The following is a 21,809-nucleotide window of genomic DNA, read 5'->3' as shown; positions in this document are numbered from 1 at the left end:
GTGACTTCGATCTAATGGGGAGGAGATATTTAGGGGTGTTTCTAGTGTAGCCCCGAATGTGGCAGAATATTGGTTAGAGGCTACGGAGCGGATAATGGATGATCTTGACTGTTGTGGAATGTAAAGTGAAAGCTACCGTCGTTCTATGCGACATGAGGCTTACCAATGGTGGCTTACTATGAGGGAAGGTACACAAGCTGACCGTCTGACATGGGATTTCTTCAAGGCGTCCTTTCAGGGGAAATATGTGGGTGCAAGTTATGTAGACGCCCAAATGAAGGAATTTCTGAACTTGACCCAGGGGAATAAGACTATGGCGGCATATGAGGCAGAGTTCCTGCAGTTGAGTCGTTATGCTCGTGGAATAGTAGCCACTGAGTATGAACGCTGTGTGTGTTTTGAAGACGACCTTCACGATGGATTGAGAGTTCTAATAGCTCCACAGAGGGAGCGAGACTTTGTTACCCTAGTTGAGAAAGCAAAGATTACTGAGGATGTGAAGCGCTCTGAGCACCGACACTGGGAGAAAGATAGGGGCAGAGTTAAGAGGGACTTCGGATCCTCGAGTTTTGGAGGTAGGCCTATCAAGAGAGCCAAGTTTGATGGGCCAGTCCAAGCTGGAGATCCTGTTGTTACTGCGAGACCACAGCCTTGCGCTGATTGTGGGAGAGTTCACCAAGGTGAGTGTTGGAAGCGAATAGGGGCATGCTTTAGATGTTGATCGATGGACCATTAGGTTAAGAACTGTACTCAAGTGACTACTTGGACGCAAGCTACAGGACCAGTGTACGTGCAGTCAGTGAGAGGGGGTCAACAACCACCGAGAGGTCGTAGGCAGGCCAGAGGTGGAAATGGGTTTGGACGAGGTCGTGGAGCACCAGGTAGGGGCATGGGTAATACCGAGGTGAGACAACCAGCCTTGGTTTATGCTGCTCGCCGCCGAGAGGATGGTAACGCCCCTGACGTCATAACCGGTACTTTCTTGATTTATAGTTTACCATACGTTACTTTAATTAATATTGGATCTACGCATTCGTATGTTGCGTGCGCTATCTGAAACGTTGGGCATTCAGTTTGAGAACACTGCTAGTGAAATGATAGTGTTGAGTCCACTAGGAAAATCGGTTAGAGTGAATAAGTTATTCAAGGATATGCCCTTAGAGGTTCAAGAGGAGGTTTTTCCGGTAAATTTGATGGAACTGCCATTCGAGGAATTTGATATTATTTTACGTATGGAGTGGCTAGTGAAGCATCGTGTGAAGTTGGATTGTGCTGCTAAGTGGTTAGTGTTGAGGACTTCGGGGGATGAGGAGGTGGCCATAATAGGGGAGCGAAGAAATTATTTGTCTAATGTGATATCGGTGTTAAGAGCCGAGAAGCTGGTTCGCAAGGGTTGTGAGGCTTTCTTGGCATATGTTAGCAATTTTGAGACTAAAAGTCTTTCTGTTGGGGATGTCAGAACTGTTAAGGAGTTTTCGAGTATTTTTCTAGAAGAGCTTCCTGGCTTACCTCCAGACTGTGAGGTCGAATTCGGAATTGAGCTTCTGCTAGGAATAGCTCCAGTGTCCATCGCCCCATATAGGATGGCACCAAAGGAGCTAGTGGAGTTAAAGGCTCAAATTCAAGAGCTGTTAGACCGAGGATTCATTCGACTGAGTGTGTGTCCTTGGGGAGTATCAGTATTGTTTGTGAAGAAGAAGGATGGCTCCATGTGCATGTGCATTGACTATCATCAATTGAATAAGCTGACCATCAAAAATAAGTACCCGTTACTGAGGATAGATGACATGTTTGATCAGTTGCGAGGAGCTACAGTGTTCTCCAAAATAGATCTTCGATCTGGTTATCATCAGTTAAAGGTTAAGGAAGCTATGTGTTTAAGACAATGTTTAGAACTCGTTATGGTCACTACGAGTTCTTGGTAATGTCGTTTGGGTTAACGAATGCACCAGCTGCTTTCATGGACATGATGAACCGAGTATTTCAACCCTATCTGGACCGGTTTGTAGTAGTGTTCATAGACGATATTTTGTGTATTCAAAAACCGAGGAGGAGCATGATGAACATTTGGATATTGTTCTTTAAATTCTGAGGCAGAAGCAGTTGTACGTAAAATTCAGCAAGTGTGAGTTTTGGCTGCAAGAGGTGACATTTCTGGGTCATGTGGTGTCTGCCGATGGGATTAGGGTTGATCCTTAAAAAATTGAAGCCGTATTGGGTTTGAAACTACCAAAGGCTGTATCTGAGATTCGAAGTTTTCTGGGTTTAGCCGAATATTACAGATGTTTTGTGGAAGGGTTTTCAGTGATAGCTGCACCTTTGACGAAGTTGCTGCGCAAAGAGGTTCCGTTTATTTGGTCTGACAAACAGCAAGATAGTTTTTGAAAAATTGAAAAAAGTTTTAACTGAGGCCCCTGTTTTGATACAGCTAGATTTTGGGAAGGAATTTACTGTTTACAGTGATGCGTCACACATTGGATTGGGTGTTTGTTGATGCAAGAAAGAAAGGTGGTTGCTTATGCGTCGCGGCAGCTTAAACCTCACGAGGTGAATTATCCCACTCATGATTAGGAGTTAGCGGCGGTGGTGTTTGCACTAAAAATTTGGAAGCATTATTTATATGGTGAAAGAACGATTATTTATACAGACCATAAAAGCCTCAAGTACCTCCTTACTCAGAAGGAGTTGAACCTTAGGCAATGAAGGTGGATTGAGTTACTTAAAGATTATGATTATTCAATTGATACCACCCAGGTAAAGCTAATGTGGTAGATGACGCACTAAGCCGTAGAGTTGTCTCTGATTTAAGAGCAATGTTTACTCGTCTTAGCTTGTACGATGATGGTAGCATGTTAGCTGAACTACAACTGAGACTGACTTGGATTGAGCAAATTAAGGAGAAATAGTTACTGGATGAGTCGCTAGTTTCTCGTTTCCAACAAGTGGAAAATGGTGAGACTTCAGATTTTAGACTGAATGGGGAAGGGGCGTTATGCTTTCGTGGAAGGGTGTGTGTACCGAAGGATTCTGATCTGAGGTAATCTATTCTGCAGGAGGCACATGGTAGTCCTTATGCCATGCATCCTGGTGGGAACAAGTTATACCGAGATCTTCATGAGTTGTATTGGTGGCCTGGGTTAAAAAGCAAAGTTACCGATTATGTGAGTAAATGCTTGACATGCTAGCAGGTTAAGGCTAAGCATAAATTACCTTCTAGGTTACTGTAGCAAGTTAAGATGCCACTCTGAAAGTGGGAGAGGGTAACTATGGATTTTGTAAGTGGGTTACCCTTGACGGCTTCTAAGAAGGATTCGGTTTGGGTGATTGTAGACCGACTGACTCAGTCTGCCCACTTCATACATGTCCGCACTGATTATTCGTTATAGAAGTTGGCCAAGTTGTATGTGGCTGAGATTGTAAGATTGCATGGTGTACCAATTTCTATCATATCTGACAGAGATCCTAGGTTCACATCTCGGTTCTATAAGAAGCTACACGATGCTTTGGGTATACGACTGGATTTTAGTACTGCATTTCATCCTCAGACAGATGGATAGTCTGAGAGAGTAATTCAGATATTGGAAGACATGTTGAGAAGTTGTGTATTGGATTTCAGCGGAAGCTGGGAGGATTATTTGCCGTTGGCAGAATTTGCGTATAACAATAGCTACCAGTCCAGTATTCAAATGGCACCATACGAAGTGTTATATGGTCGTAGGTGTCGTACTCCTACTTGTTAGACTGAACTGGGTGAGCGGCGAATTCTAAGGCCGGAGCTAGTTGCTGATATAGAAGACAAGGTAAAGCTGATCTGAGATTGGTTGAAAGAAGCGTTTGATAGGCAGAAGTCCTATGCGAATTTAAAGCGTAAAGAGATCGAAGGGCAAGCTTTGGATGGATTATGTTTTTCTGAAGGTGTCACCGTGGAAGAAAATTTTGAGCTTTGGACGGAAGGGCAAGTTGAGCCCTAGATTTATTGGGCCTTACAGGATACTTAAGCGTGTAGGATCGGTTGTGTATCAACTTGAGTTGCCTCCGGAGCTGGAAAGAATTCATGACGTGTTTCACATTTCAATGCTTAGGCGATACTGTTCTGATCCCTCGCACGTCGTGCTAGTTGAGAAAATTGAAGTTAGGCTTGATCTAACCATCGAGGAAGAACAAGTACAGATATTGGAGCGTGATGTTAAAGTGTTGAGGAAGAAAGCTGTTCCATTAGTCAAAGTGCTTTGGCGTAATCATGGCGCAGAAGAGGCCACGTAGGAACCAGAAGAAATGATACGACATCAATACACTCATCTGTTCTGACCAGGTGAATTTTGAGGCCAAAATTTCTTTAAAGGAGGTAGAGTTGTAACGCCCTAAAAATTTAGGGGTCGTAATTTTGCCGATTTTGACACAAATTGCATGTTGGTGTGTTAGCTAAGTGATTTGGGCATGTTTTGGGGTGTCTGGGAAGTCCTAGGTTCAAGCTCTAGCTTTTACAGAATTTTTGTTTTTGCTTAAAAAGAACCTAGACACTGGTGCGTAGGCTTTATAAATAAATGTGGTTGAGTGAAGACATAAAAGAGCCTTGTGGCTTAGTGGTAGTTGGCGTGTGGATCATCTAAAGAGGGCATGAGTTTGAATCCCATGTCAAACAAAGGAATAATTATTTTGCTAGAAGGGGACGGCAAGAGTTAGTGTTGGAGTTGAACACTGAGGATGAAGAGTTTGAATTGGTCTTAAAGGTTGTTGTAGAGGATTTCAAGGAGGGATAAGAGGAGAGATTCAGGAAAGATTTTCAAGAAGTTTGAGGTGTGGTGGGAGTGTAGTTGAATAGGGAGTTGTGGGTACCTATTCAATCATACCATTGAGTGTCGAATGGGTTTCTTCTGAGTGTTGTTTTCTTTTATTTTTTTTCAGTATTTGTTCCTCTAATCTCCGTTTTGGCATTTTGAAGTTGCGGCTTTGTTGACCTTTACCACATTTTCTTCTCTTTCTCCTTCTCTTACCCGAAAACTCTCCATTCTTTTCCAGCTTTGGATGCCTTCCCTTGACCGAATATCCCTTTAGTTCATTCACAAGCTTGTACCGAAACCTTCATTCTCCTCTCTCATTTCTGTTCTTTTCTCCATTCTCTTGATGCTACTATTAACCGAACCCTGTTAAGGTTTCAATTTTTTTCTTCCTTGCTTCGTATCTCTTCTTCGTCTCTTCTTTGTGTGTGACCTGTAACATCCCGAAATAGGGCCTAAACGGAACAGTGGTTGCGAAACCGCAAATTCGAGGTATAAAAATTTATTTTATTATTATTTTGAGGTTCATGATATGATTGTATGATTGTGTGAAAATTTCATGATGAAATTCTATGCATAAAGTGCTTAAGTTGAGATTAGGGACTAAATCGAATAATTTGCAAAACTTGCATTCTAGAAGTTTTTAGTATGAAATTGCTTTGGAATATTAATTAGGAGGGTTTAAATAACAATTTGACCAATTTCTAAGTTCATGGACAAAATAGGACATGGATGGAATTTTTGAAAGTTTAATAAGGAAGGGCATTTCATCATTTGGATATTAAATGAAATAAAAGGAAAAATAACACAAAATTCATCATCTTCTTCATTAGCACGAAATTTCAAGGGTTCTCCATAGCTAGGGTTTGTTTCAAGCTTTCAAGCTCCATAGTAAGTGATTCCAAGCCCCGTTTTTAATGTTCTTTACGTTTTCGGAGTCCCTATAGCTCGATAAAGCTTATGCTAGCAATAATTTAAGTTAGGGTTCATATTTGGAAAAATATCCATAGGTGAAAAGTGTTTATTTTGATGTTTTATAATAGAATATGAGGTTTTAAATTATGTTAGACAACCTGTGCTACTCGGTTTTAAGTAAAAACGAGTAAAAGGGCTTAATCGGTAAAAATACCTAATAGTCATAAGTACATGTTAGAGTGTGAATTTGATGTTGTCATAGAAGGTAAAAATGATCAGCATGTCATAAAACATAAGAAAATAGGATGAAGTTTAAATTACGAGCCTTGGGGAAAAAGTGCAAATATGTGAAAGTTTAGGGGCAAAAATGTAATTTTGCCAAAGTTTGGGTCAAGGACTGTTTTGATAAATGTGAATATTAAATAAGTTAAATTTGCTATTATAGATCAAGAAGAGCGAAATTGGGAGTAGATCGGGAAAAGAAAAGTAAAGGACTAAATTATAAAGTTTAGTCACATTTTGTATCGAGGTAAGTTCTGATAAATAAATGTAATATTCTTTTATTTTACATTATTATTGTCAATTTCAGCATTTATATACTTATTTTCTTTGAATATTTAAAGTCGAATTAAAGGCGTAAGTGATAGAGAAAAGTAGTAGGAAGCCCGTTTGAACCTTAGGAATGTTAGGATATTGGGGTTGACAGACAGACAGAGACGAAATGAGCCATGTAAGTCCATATCGCTTATATGGCTTTGGAGACAGAATGAGCCATGTAAGCCCATATTATATATATATGGCATTGGAGACAGGAATAATTCATGTAAGTCCATGTCGAAGACATGACATTGGCAGGATATTGATAGACAAGAACGACCCTAGTATCCTTAGTATTCCGAGTGGTTCAACGGGTCATTGTACACGTTAAATTACAGTGAATTATCAGCAAAAGGGAAGGTAAGTGAGAAAAGAAAAAGGTAGAAAATGAGAAGTAAAGAAAGTTTATGAGGCTAGGTGACATTATGTATAATTATTCATTATGTTGAATGTTGTAATTTATTTGCTTGTAAGCTTACTAAGCCTAGTGCTTACTCTCTTTATTTTCTTTTTCTTATAATTTTTATCAAGCCACTCAGGGATCGAAGGAAACGTCTGAGACCCGATCACACTATTGAAGAAATCATATTGGTATAGTTAGACGTTTCGTTTTGTGTATGGCATGTATAGGAACTTGGTTTCTTTTGATACGATATGATCAATGAATGATGTGTAAATACTTGCTAGTGATTAGCTAATAGAGTGGCTGATGATATACATGTTTAATAGTATGTATGATTAAGTAGTAACTATCACATGAAAACTAAGAAAAATGTGAAAGTAACTTAAAAACAGATTCAAGTATCAGAAATAACGAGATTTTGAAAAATCACAAGAAATTATAGAGACATGGGTTGATGGTGAATAATATATAAAATTAAATCTCGTTGTGTCTATTTTCATATGGAATAAGTAAAACAGGTAAAGGTTTTGCATTTTATAGGGTATCTGAGTTTTGGTGAAATAGGGCCAGAGCGATTTCTAGATCCCCTGTTCCAACTTTAGAAATTCACCATATATTTTAAAAAAATAATTAGGTGGTGTACTTTATATGGCTAGAATCCTTATTGAATCTAGTTTTAATAGAAATAAACGGTATAGTCATATGATTGTTTTACAGAGAGAAAAGTGGTTCGTAGTAAGTAGAAGCCAGTGTAGTCGAATTCTGAAACAGGGGTAACTTTAACTAATAAACTGTACTAATTGGCTAAGTCAAAAATTCTAGAAAAAAAATTATTAGATAGATATATGATTCTAGTTTCAGGAAAAATTTTCAGATCTTAATTTCGAGTTTTGAAATTCGAGAAATGAATTTTTAAGCAACCATGACGCAGAAAAATAGTTTATTCCGAAAATTAAAATAAGTGGTTTAGAGTTGTTTAAAAGGAAGATAAGTTTAGTAACACCTCAACTTGACTCTGGTGACTGTTTCGGGCGTGGGGGTGTTACATGACCATTTCCTGGTGGGCTGTCGAAATTCTCTTGTATTCTGGGGTATAGTCTCGTCTAGCAAGGGCCGATTGCTGCTTTTGCAAGTGCATACTCTATCTTTGGATCGAGTTGGGAAGAATACATGATCAAGGAGGAGCTAAGCTTGTTGGTTGGTTCTCAATCCCGAGGGGCTTTGCTACTACAATCTTTAACAGGTGTGTAACAGCATACTGCATATCGCTCCTGCTAGGCAATGGAAGAGGTGTGTACTCATACCCCTGCTTTACTGTGAATCGGCAAAAGTCGAAAAGTCGAAACTTCGGCATTTGAGGTCTCACGAGCGTGCGAATGCTCATGTGGTAAATCAAGCCACAAATCATAGGCGACAAACTGTAAAGGCCACCACGAGCTCTCTCGTGGGCTTTGGCAGTTATGGGCCTCGTCGGGCCGAGATGGACTGTGCGGGCCCAAAAGACTCGTGGACCCTACACGGACAAGATTTTCGGTAAATGGAAAATAATGAACGTGGCTATGGTATTCGCATAGTCGTGACTGAAATTAGGCTAAATGGGCCACACAAGCGTGTGGGCCCACTTGGGCCGAATAATAGGTCTTGGGCCCATTTACACTGTTTTGGCCATATGGGTTATCTGTGTCATTCGAGACGATTGTAGACCTTCTGAAGGGTCGTTATCTATATCGGAACCCTAAAATCAGTTAAATGACCAAAATACCCCTAAGGGGTAAAAATTACTATTTTACCCCTAACTGACGAAATGACCTTTATAGCGCTAGTGCTAGGTTAATTGATGTGAGTATGAAATTTATATGACTGGTTTTGAGTATGACATACTGCATACACGTAATATTTATGACACAACATCTACATGGGGTCGAGTTTATAATATGGAGGAAGTATTGTACTGGTGACTATGTTACGTTTATTATTACTGGTGGCTTGCCACACTTTTTATCTTGGGACTCTGTTGCATTATTATTCTTGGCGACTTTCTTTGCGGTTTTGTGTCTTGGTTGGGTGGGTTGATTGATATTCGGACATGGTGTGTTGGTTGGTACGGGTGATGTGCTAGATGGTTTTGGGATGGGTTGCATTTTTGCACTATACTGAAATTGTATTGGGCTTAGGCCAACACTACTACTGTTTGAGGGCTAAGGCCTAGGCTGTACTAATACTGAATAGGGCTCAGGCCCAGACTGTTACTACATGCACTGTTTTCTATAGTCTGATAAGGGATTACACACTGAGTTTTCGCAAACTCACCCTTTCTTTTAATTGTACAGGTAATCCTCAGCCTTAGACGGTTTGGAGCTGCGAGAGACTGGGGGTGGCCACACGATCACGAATGACTTTATTATTTACTGATTTTATATTTGGGTTTTGTTTTTGTAATAAGGCCATTTGGGGATTTAACTTTTAATTGGGCTATGATTTGGTATTTATCAACTGCTAGAGGAGGAACATCAGGTTTTCAAAATAATAATGTTTTCGGTAAGCAAACCTGCAACTTTAATTCTGATAAAAACAAACGTATTGACAAATATACACGTTTTAAACAGCATGAAACACTAGGCATACACGGGCTTTAAAACTATAAAGGCTTTTACGACAACCGGTTTAACATCATAAGCTTGTCGGGTTTTCGAGTAATCGATGTGGCACGTCAAATTCGGTCGTAACATCTAGGCCGAGTTTAGAGTGTTATAGTTCAAGGTTACTTTGACTACATGTCAATAAGGATATGGGTAATGTACCACTTCAATTATACTGATGAGCGCAAGGCACAACTTAATACTTCAAATTTGTCCAATGACGTACTGGGTGCCAAATTGGTGTGATTGGTTTGATCCATGTATCCGTCCATGTCTGGTTAATAGGGAAATAAAAATGGAAAATGGTATAATAACGTATGGGATTAATTGAAATAAAGATTGATTATGTTTATCGGTTCCATAAGACTAGGAATAACTGAAATGAAATTGTATTATTTAACCATTGTAAATTTAAATATGATATGATATGTATTAAATTCTCAAACTAGTAAATTGAATATGAATGAGGTAAAGCATATGATGAATTGGTATAATTTGAATCATTAAGTTGCATTTGAAAGTTTGATTGATATTTCATGCATTTACATGATTTATATTGTATTTAATGTTCGGATGTAAAAATCCAACTGAGTTTATACTCCGCGTATGGTTTTGTTTTCGTGCACAGGTTAGGTTTTGATTGTGAGTGCTCATCGATATCAGCATCCTATAGTGATCCCACACTCATTTTTTTGGTGATGTTTTGTTATTTTGTTGGAAAGTACCTATAAGGAGTCACATGTTATTATTATGTTGATATGATAGATGACTTGATAATTTGGTACAATTTGTGTATATGTATTGCTACTTGATAATAGTATGAATCATGTATGTTTATATATGAATGTGTTGTGATACGTTTGTCGTATGGATTAGTATGAAGTATGTAGTAGATAGAAAAGGGTTATTTGATGGTACATGATGATTTATGTGTGATTAAAGATGATATTAAGTATGTTTGACTATCTGACAAATGTTGATAAATGATATCTTAAAACTTTAGAAAAATGGAAAATTTAGTGTTGAAAGAATGACTTAAGTTGAAATAGGTTAATATCATGCTTATATTGTTGGAAGTGAATTGGATAAGTAATTGGTATGTTTGTGTTTTCATGAGTACAAATTGAAAATTTGTATGTGTTAGTTGAATGTTATTGAACAATGATGGTATTTTAATGAAATAAATGGGTCAATGATGATATGGAAGGATTTTGGGACATTTCAAAATGTCTAGGAACTGTTTACTTGGTCATTTTGAAGGTGCAAATAGCTTGAATTTGAGTTGGTTAGAAGTTTCACGTTTTTGGAATGAAATTTTACAAAAACAACCATTGATGTCGCGACGTCGTTCATATGTCATCGCAACAAGGGATCCACATTGAATGAAAATTTTTTCATCCAGGACAAGATTGAGCTCCAGGTCATGTCGTGACGAGGAACCTTATCATCACAATGAGACCTAGTTAGTGTGTGACATTGCGATGAGGAAATCTCTGACGTTGCAACGTTAGCCCTGTATTTTGCATCTTTCCATTTTAGTTCTTCTTCAAATTTGAATCAACTTTAAAGCTTATGTATGCTCATTCTAGGCCTGGAAATGATTGTATTTTATGTTGATTATGTTTACTTGTTTATTTATCAATAAATTGTATATTTCAAACATCAGTTGATTGTGGTTGTTCCGACAACAAATGTGACACTCGTAACCTAGATCTGGCAATCGAGACAAGTAACAGGGTGTTACAATATTACTAATTCACATTCAATCATGCTATTTCAAGTGTCACATACATATCTCAACATGTTTACCAAATCATATACATTTAATTAAACACTAACTTTTTCCAAAAACATACTATTTCATATAAGCATTAACCTTACCAAAATCAAGCATTATAAAGGTTGTAAGCTAAAAAATTATTATTTCATGTTAAGAATTACAAAACACCTATGTTCTAACACCGTATACCCAGCCTAGCCGCTGAGCATGGATATTAGGACACTACACCACCGTCTCATCTCAATCCAACATAAACGTTTTATTTAATTAACATGCATCCTTTAATTTCTTTAAAATGATAGCACCTAAAGCCAATTACAAGTCATGCAAACTCAATTTAATGCTTAATTGAGCTAGCATACAACAATCGAACTTAAAATGAGCGTTTATAAAACATTGGGACCACTTAGCAAATTTTCCCAAAAAGATTACGTAGATATTGATACCGTCACGAAGGTATCGATATTTCCTCTTAGTGGTATCGATACCACATGCAAAATTGATACCAAAAGAGCTTAATGTTTTTCACTTGGAAATCAAAATTATAGGAAAATATCAGTACCTCTTGCAAGGTATCGATAATTACGCCTCGAGTATCGATGCTCGGGTCAAGGTATCGATAACAATTTGGTATTTCGACTCCCTACACTTTCGAAGATACAGAGGCATCATTTTAAGACTCTAATATCAATACCCCTGCTTCTGGTTTCATAAATTCAGCATTTAAGAGTATTTAAATCATTCAAACTTTATCCCTAAACATCATACTTCATTTATCTAGTCAAATAAGCATCAAAATGTCTAAACAGTATTCCAAATACCATATCCAAGTCCACATGCTTCTAAACATACTTAACATGCAAATAAATAATCCAAAATTTACTTAGCAAAACCATTGTACTTGTCTATCCCATTTCCTTAACTTCTATATCCAAAAACAATCAATAACACATACTATAAAGAATAAAGAAAAGCTTGGATCAATCCCTCAACATCCACACCACTCACAGTAACTCAAAGTATCTACAATGGTTGAATATGAGTGGGTAAGTTTAACAAGCTCAGTGAATGCTTAGAATAATCACTTACACAAGCAAGTCATCATGCATCATCAGGGCAACATATAGCATAAATCTAAATGTCTTTAACTTTGTACCATAATTTACATACTTAGTCATCTTTCATGCATCCTTTTATACATTATCTATTCAAATATTTAAGCATATAGTCCAACACATGTTATTCACATATAATTATATATATCAGAACTTATAATCACACATATAGTCATAAGGAATCACATACAATTACAAATTATGATAAATTGACTCTTGAGATGATGAAACATAATGTGGACTCTATCACCACACATCGGATACACAAATCTCCAACACACTACACATAGACTTATAGAGTCAAACATATCCCATAAGTGAAGTGTATAGCTAACACTCTCCAACACAGCACACATATATATCCCGATGGATGAAGCATGGCTCACATTCCCTTATCTCTCGGAGTTCTATCCCTTGGCCTCAACGCCCCATTATCACAACACATATAAGTGAGTGATCGCATGATTCGTAACAAGTAATAAATATTTATAATGAAGATCAAACCTAGACTAACTATTATCACGACGAAAAGGCAAGCACACCTATCGAACAATAGTATAGTAATGGCAAGACCGAGATGTCGTACCCAAGGAAACCAAAAGTACTAGTAATAACTATCTTTTTATTATTTAACCTAGAAATGAAGAGGGGTTGTTTATTAAACTGATTAACTAAACTAATTAACTAATTAAACTAAAGCACAAAGAAGATTTGGAAAAAAGACTTGAAGAAAAGTAATTGATAAAGATGACGCCCAAGGAGGAATCCACCTAGATTTCACTTGTTATCTGACTCTGAACCAGACAATTTATTCACTTGACTTGATCCGTGAGACTCCCTAACCTATATTATTATCTCTTTCGAGACTAATAACGTCTAACCCTCAGTTGAATTAATTGAAATCTCTTTCTTAATTAAAACCCCTAGGGAAGCAGTAAATCGATCTATGGACTCCCATATTAGGTTTCACCCTAATCTGGCAAAATCTCATAACCCTATTTCTAGGCGTTCGATCAACTCCGCTTAATTATGCCAAATCTACTCTTAGACAGGGACTCTTGCTCCTTTGCATAAGCACATCAAATCATGAATTAATACCTGACATATTAACTCAAGCATTAAGAACACATAATTAAGAACAAATCGAGTATTTATCATACAGTTGAGATAATAATAACAAGATCCATCATAGGTTTCAACCCCCTTAGGTATCTAAAGGGTTTAGTTCATAATAAAATAAAAGTACATCTCAAAAGTATGAAAATAAAAAAAACATAAAGAAAACTCTAAAACCCCTGAAGGAATTCTGAGAGAGATCTTCAGTCTTGGAGTAGCTCCGGCTTTTGGGATGAATCATCTGGCTTCTTCAAGTAATTCCTGGCGTGTGGTTTTATACTTCCAGAAAAGTTCTAGAGGGGACCCCTTTCTAAGTCATACTTAGGGTGTTTATATAGGCTTTGGATCGGCTTTCTTCCTCCCTAAGTATCCTTTTCTGTGTAAAATAAAGCTCTTTGAAAAAGAGACACGCCTGTGAGCCACGGTCGTGTGACGTGATTGCTAGGCCATGTTCGATCCGTTAAATTGCACACGGCCGTGTGGGTCAATGGCCAGGACGTGTGAATCGTGAAAGCCTTGGTCGACACCCTCGAAAGGCACGGGCATGTGAGCTACCTGTGTGGCAAGGCTTAGGCCATGTCATCTTCTCGATTTGGTCCGTTTTGTCCCTTTTTGGCTCATTTTTTGCCCCTTTTGACTCTTGGTGCTTTCCTGAGTACAAAACATGAAATAATCGGATTAAGAGCACCAAAATCCACAAATCTAGTAATAAACATCCATAAATATGCTAGGTATTTGGAGTAAAAATATGTATAATTTGGCGCTTATCAAATACCTCTACACTTAAACATTTGCTTGTCCTCAAGCAAAACTCTCATTTACTGCTAGAATTCATTCCTTTCAATCACATAATTATTACTAATAATGTTACAAACTATTCCACGAAAAATCATACAGTGAGAATTCAACTATAGGGGCATTAAAAGCCTCAAACAATCTAAATTGAATATTTTGATAATAAAATCATAGGTAATCTCCTTCCTCTAAGTAATTAACTTTAGTCCTAAATATACAAGAGATGACATCCTCACTAAAGATTCACTCAAATTACTCAAAGTGTTTAAGGTTCAAGATTAAGCACTCGATTGTCTAACATGAGAAGTTATTACCACAGGCTTGCATGAAAATCAAATCTTCACCACTTGTAAATTATATGATACACAAATCAAAAGGTCTTTGGATGGTTGTAACGAGGTTTAGGTTACAGATATGGATACAAGCTGAAGAGACAAAGGTTAGAACCGAGATAATTTCAATATATTACCCCACTATCAAAAACTTAATTACTGAATCACAAACACATATCTAGAACTATATTACATGAGCTTTTTTTTTTAATAACAAATCAAGTATTTACAATATAGAAATCATACTTCATGATTCAGTAACAAAAAATGGTGAACATAGTGAGGTAACAATATTAAATTTAATCTCGATAAAAAAAAGGTAAATTAAGTAAGAGGATTTCAACAATAATGGGTTAATGATGAGGGTTAATCAATAAAAAAGGTTAGTAGGCTTAAAGGGGGTTCACTAAGGGTTTAGTTATGTAGGAAGGCTTTTTATGGAGTAACTGGGTTAAATCCTAAGTGCTTTTATCATCTCAGTATATCAAATCATACGTGTGATCTCGACATGTATAATTGAAGCAAGTTCTAGAATAACAGTTCAATGTTGACACACTCAAACCACAAAAGAAGTAAGCAAGAAAGAAAGCTATATGCTCAAAAGGCTCAAAAATCTCACCAAAAATTTGGGTTTGTGATGTCATTCCTGTATACTTAAGATTTCAAGATAATACCTCAATTTAGGAAAATAATCTAAAAATTTTAGTTCTCAAAATATTAACTTATCATGCTCGATTCTCTAATGTCTTATAATCAAATAATCATGCATAATTACCATGGTCTAATTCATGACATATCAACCATAATTATAGATCACTCAGAATTCATTTGATCAATATTATGAGAAAATCACTTAAGCACAAGATCTAATTCAGGGATTTGAGAATAATGCAAAAAGTTAGGCATCATGTTCATGTTCAACCCTCCCACTTAAGATGTACATTGCCCTGAATGTACAAAGATGGACTACTCAAAATAAAGAAAATCATAAGAGGGAAAGAGGTGAAATTCCCTGTTATATGGATGCGGAGCTTGATTTTAAGGCTGAAGTGTTTGGGGAAAGTGGTAGCTGCCACTGTTTTTGGCTAGATGAAGAAATTGGATTGTTGAACATGGCACTCGTGAGGTATTATTTCCCATTTGTTTCCTCATTCCGTAAAATATTCCTAGCAACTTTGCTTGAAAGTCTGTAGAATCATGAAGAGCTTATTAAGAGTGGGTGTGGAAGAGAGCGCAGTGGGATTACTTGTTAGAAAACCAAAAAAAAAATGAAGAAAGTAAAATTTACTAATATACATATGTCTTTCAAAAGGAAATAATAAAATTGAAATGAAAATAAAAATAAAAAGATAAGAGGATTCAATGATCCTCGTCAGTGGGGCCCTCAGGTGGGGCGCTGGAGTGGCGATGTGGAAGTGATGCACAGCTGCTGCATCATGGTCTGCATGTCGTCCATCTATCTATCACGTCCCCGATCTCACTCGTGGATCATCTCGAACTGGGTAGTGCAATACTGCTCGAAGTGAGCGAGTCAGTCGAAAAGGTGTGCCAATGAAGCAGCCGCATGAACTAGTCGTTCCCTAGGTGGTGTGGTAGAAGGCTCCTTGTGCTGTGGGGGCACATCATCAGGAATGTCCTCAAGATCCTCCTCGTCAATGGCATGAGTGAGACGGTACTGAGGAGGATCGGTTCCACGTCGGCGCTCAATCATCCTCATGTGTAACATAGTTGATAAACGCCAAATTATACATAGTTTTACCCCAAATACTTAGCATATTTATGGATGTTTATTACTAGATATGTGGATTTTGGTGCTCTTAATCCGGTTATTTCATGTTTTGTACTCAAAAGAACACCAAGAGTCAAAAGGAGCAAAAAATGAGCAAAAAAGGGGACAAAACGGACCAAATCGAGAAGATAACATGGCCTAAGCCTTGCCACACGGGCTGCTCACACGCCCGTGTCCTTCGAGGGTGTCAACTAAGGCTCTCACGATTCACACAGCCTGGCCATTGACCCACACGACCGTGTGCAAGTTAACGGATCGAACAAAGCCTGGAAATCACTCACACGGTCGTGGCTCACAGGTGTGTCCCTTTTTTCCAAGAGTTGTATTTTACACGAAAAAGGATATTTAGGGAGGAAGAAAGCTAATCCAAAGCCTATATAAACACCCTAAGTGTGACCTAAAAGGGGGGCCTCTTCCAGAACTTTTCTGGAATACAGAACCACACGCTGGGAATTACTTGAAGGAAGCTAGACGATCCATCCCAAAAGTCAGAGCTACTCCAAGACTGAAGATCTCCCTTAGAATTCCTTCAGGGGTTTTTTGAGTTTTCTTCTTGTTTTGTTATTTTTATACTTTTTAGATGTACTCTTATTTTATTATGAGCTAAACCCCTTATAACTAAGGGAGATAAAACCTATGATGGATCTTGTCATTATTATCTGAACTATATGATAAATACTCGATTTGTTCTTAATTATGTGTTCTTAATGCTTGAGTTAATATTCCGGGTATTAATTCATGATTTGCTGTGCTTATGCAGAGGAGGAATAGACCCTGCCTAAGAGTAGATTTGACATAATTAAGTAGAGTTGATCGAACACCTAGAAATAGGGTTACAAGATTTTGCCGGATTAGGGTGAAACCTAATATGGGAGTCCATTGAGTGATTTACTGCTTCCCTAGGGGTTTTAATTAAGAAAGAAATTTCGATTAATTCAACTGAGGGTTAGACATTATTAGTCTCGAAAGGGATAATAACATAGGTTAGGGAATCTTACGGATCAAGTCAAGTGAATAAATCATCTGGTTCAGAGTCAGATAACAAGTGAAATCTAGGTGGATTCCTCCTTGGGTGTCGTTTTTATCAGTTGCTTTTCTTCAAGTCTTTTTCCAAATTTTTCTATTTGCTTTAATTAAATTAGTTAATTTGTTTAAATAATTAGCTTAATAAACAAATCCTTTTATTCTTAGGCTAGATAATAAAAAGATAGTTATTACTAGTACTTTTGGTTCCCTTGGGTACAATATCCCGGTCTTGCCATTACTATACTATTGTTCGATAGGTGCGCTTGCCTTTTCGTCGTGATAATAGTTAGTCTAGGTTTGATCTTCATTATAAATATTTATTACTTGTTACGAATCATGCGATCAAGTTTTTGGCTCCGTTTTCGAGGAATCAAAATATTAGGAACGCTAAATTTTTATTACTTTAGCCATTTATTTTTCTTGCAATTTTATTTTATTTTATTATTTATTAATTTACTTTTTCTCTCTCTTGGCAGATTTTATAGTTTATGACTAGAAGAAACCCGTCGGGACTATTACTTTTTGACGAAGAAATCGATCGTACAATTTGCAAAAATCAAAGAGAAATAAGACACAGCTTACGATACACGGAGAACGAGCGAGAAAACGATACTCAACCCCCAACCGACGAGATGGCTGAAAACCAAGGCAATCAGCTACCTCCCGCAATTGCGGCTAATCAAAATTCTGCTCCACGTACTATGTATAATTATGCTAAACCTTCTTTAACAGGAACTGAATCTAGTATAGTTAGACCTACTGTAGCTGCAAATACTTTTGAATTAAAACCTAACACTATTCAGATGATACAACAGTTTGTCCAGTTTGATGGTTTGCAGGACAAAGATCCCAACGCTCACTTAGCAAATTTCCTGGAATTTTACGATACATTCAAAATCAATAGCGTTTCTAATGATGCCATACGTCTTCGGTTGTTTCCTTTTTCACTTAGGAACAAAGCTAAACAGTGGTTGAACTCGTTACCACGAGGGTCTATCACTACTTGGGAACAAATGTCCGTGAAATTTTTACTAAAATATTTTTCGCCGGCTAAAACGGCTAAATTACATAATGATATCTCTTCTTTTGTGCAGATGGATTTAGAAACACTTTACGATGCATGGGAGAGATACAAGGACTTACTAAGAAGGTGCCCTCACCATGGGTTACCGCTTTGGCTTCAAGTACAAACATTCCACAATGGTCTGAATCCCTCGACTCGGCAAATGGTTGACACAGCTGCTGGCAGAACCATCAACAATAAAACACCGGAAGATGCCTATGAGTTTATAGAGGAGATGTCATTTAATAACTATCAGTGGCAAGTTATGAGGACAAAGCCAACGAAAACAGCCGGCGTTTATAACATTGATTTGGTCACCATGCTCTCTAATCAGGTAGAACTTCTTAATAAAAAGATTGACGGTTTATTTGGTTCTATGCAGGGACATCTAGTAATAAGGTGTGACTCAAGTGGTGGAGGTGTGCATACAGAATACCAATCCTTCAACCCTACAACTGAAGAAGAACAAGTCAACTATATGGGTAACAATAACTTTCGATCTCAAAATAACCCATACAGTAATACTTGTAATACAGGTTGGAGGAACCACCCAAATTTCTCCTGGGGTGGTCAAGGGAATCAAAAGCCACAAAATCCTCAGGGTTTTCAACAGCCACCTTATCAACAAGAGAAGAAATTGAACGTTGAGGAGATGCTCTCAAAATTCATCTCGGTGTTAGAAACCCGTTTCCAAAATACCGAGACAGCACTAAAGAATCAACAAGCATCGATCCAAGGACTCGAAACTCAGATAGGCCAGCTATCCAAACTAATCTCCGAACAACCACAAGGTAGCTTACCAAGTAATACTGAACCTAATCCGAGGGAACACCTCAATGCAATTAGTACTCAAAATAAGGAAAGATTGATTGCACCGGAGCCAGAATTACAGCAAGACAACGCGATGAACAAAGGTCGAGAAGAGGTAAACGATAATGGTCCTAAACAGGTAAGTACGAATTATGAACCTCGTGTGCCATATCCTAAAGCGATGACGAAAGACAAAACAGAAGAACAATTCGGTAAGTTTGTCAAACTCTTAAAGAAACTACATATTAACTTACCCTTTATTGAAATTCTGTCGTAGATGCCCAACTCAGCGAAATTCTTAAAGGAACTTCTGAGCAATAAAAGAAAATTAGACGCTACATTACATATGGAAGTCAATGCAGTCTGCTCAGCTATTCTAAAGAATAAGCTACCTAACAAATTGAAAGATCCAGGGAGTTTTACAATCCCTTGCCTAATTGGTAGTTTGTCTATGAATAATGCTTTAGCTGATCTAGGGGCAAGTATAAATGTTATGACATATAAAATGTTTAAACGACTAGGTCTCGGTAAACCCAAACAGACTAGGATGAGCATACAATTGGCTAACAAAACAATTAGATTTCCTAAGGGTATTATTGAAGATGTTCTCGTTAAAATTGATAAATTCATTTACCCAGTAGACTTTGTCGTCTTAGATATGGATGAGGATAACGAGGTACCTTTAATTTTAGGACGACCCTTTTTAGCAACTGCCAGAACCATTATTAATGTAAGCACAGGAGAGCTAACACTTCGTGCAGGAGACGACGCAGTAACACTCCAAGCACGCCACTTAGTCAAAAACTCTAAGACTCAAGATAATGCTATGAAACTTGTCGATGACAACACTAATATTCAATCGTTCCTGCAGAAACCTCCTCGAACCAAGAAAACGGAGACAGTGCACTATTATAAAGTAGCGAACAAAGACACCCATGAGGAACGAAGGCTTCAAATAGAGGAGCTAGATGAATGGCGAGCACACAAACCGAGAACACATGATAAACCAAAACTACGCCAAAACAAGCCCGATACCTCTCCTAATCAACTTAAGGTTGGGGATAAAGTCTTACTAGATGCCGCAGATCCCCACATTGTCACTACCACACCAAATGAGGAAATCCCTCTTACGGTACTCAGTATTTTTCCATTCGGTACGGTGGAGGTGAGTCATCCCAAGTTTGGCACTTTTAAGGTAAACAACACCCGATTAAAACCTTATTTTAAGATTTACAATAGGAATGAGGAGTATGAACTCCTCAAACCACCATGATCATTCAACAGAGAGGTAAGTCGAGCTTAGACTATAAATAAGGGCTTCTCGGGAGGCAACCCGAGCACTAACATATTTCGATTTCTTTATTTTTTATTTCTAACACTTTGAATCATTAACTTAATCTTTGAACTGCAAAGTTTTTCAGCACACACAGCCAGCCACACAGGCGTGCCTAAAGCCATGGCCAAACAAAGAAGAGACACGGTCGTGAGATACGGCCGTGTGGAACCAGGACATGATTTCCCCAAAACAAGGGGTGCGATAAATCCCCACGGCTGTGCGACATGGCCGTGGGTGAACTTGATAGGATCTTACGGGCGTGGGAATGAAAAACCACGGGCCTACTAGGGACAAGGCTCAATTTTGTTTCTTCGACACGGACGTGTGACACGCCCATGCCATTCAACCGTGTACAACAATACACGGGCATGGGAGAAGCTAACAAAGCTAGACACGGCTGTGTGACATGGCCGTGTTCGACACACGCCCAAGACATACGGGTGATGGGATAGTAGCCGGCACAACCTAAATTGCAAAATTTGAAAACACAGGCTCACCCTCAAAGAACACGGGCGTGGCCCTAGGCCGTGTGTACCTTTCCTATATAAGCAAACCACTATTCATCTTCTTCCCCTTTTCAAAATCCTAGCCGAAATCTACCCTTCCCCATTCCTTAACCCCTATTCCGGCCACCATTCCTTCGATTCCCACTTCCCCAACCCCCAAACCACCCTCAAATCCACTCCCCTTGCATTAATCCCCACTTTCCCCTCTCTATACCCTCCATTTTTCCTCCACACGGTTATATCCCCCATCAACACGCCCGTGCACCGCCCTACAGCACTTTTGGTTCACTTTCTCAACCTTATTTTTTCCAAATTTGTGTTGCTACATTAGTACTATACATGCTTTACATAGATATTATTACCCTTACAAATATGTTTTAGACAAGTTAGGAATTTGCTTTAGAATTTTCTATATTTGAATTGTTTAAGCTACTAAATAGCATATACTAATTTTAGGCCTCTTGTTTACCTACTGATGTATCTTGGATTCTATCAATGCTCATGTATTTTTAGGAATATTATGTCGTCATCGAGAGGTAAGAAGGCCGAGGTCCCATCCTCAAAGAGACGCAGGGGACCGAGTTCTTCCTCGGTACGTGCTACAACTGAAGTTCGGCACCCATTCCTTGAGTTTCCGCAAGCTTCGCAGGAGGGCCTATTTTAGATACTACGTGCGCGACCCCTCACTACAGGTCGCTGCATTGACTGGGCTGCTGTAGAGCAAGTCCAGCTAGCTAATGCTATCCGCGCTCTCCTGTCCACAGACCCATGGGAACGGTTCTTTGCTATTACCGAGCCTACTTATTTAG

General features: G+C 38.3%; 1 non-coding gene across 1 annotated transcript; it reads right to left on the bottom strand.

Moving 5' to 3' along the window:
* Positions 1-18,347: 18,347 nt before the first annotated feature.
* On the bottom strand, positions 18,348-18,453 carry LOC128283078 (small nucleolar RNA R71). Its single transcript, XR_008273420.1, has one exon. It is a non-coding gene; the product is annotated as a small nucleolar RNA R71 (small nucleolar RNA).
* Between the last annotated feature and the right edge of the window lie 3,356 nt (positions 18,454-21,809).

Source organism: Gossypium arboreum, chromosome 10 (genome assembly GCF_025698485.1).
Source record: "Gossypium arboreum isolate Shixiya-1 chromosome 10, ASM2569848v2, whole genome shotgun sequence".
Classification (NCBI taxonomy): domain Eukaryota; kingdom Viridiplantae; phylum Streptophyta; class Magnoliopsida; order Malvales; family Malvaceae; genus Gossypium; species Gossypium arboreum.
The sequence above is the reverse complement of the archived record's forward strand: the minus strand, read 5'-3'. Positions and strand labels throughout refer to the sequence as shown.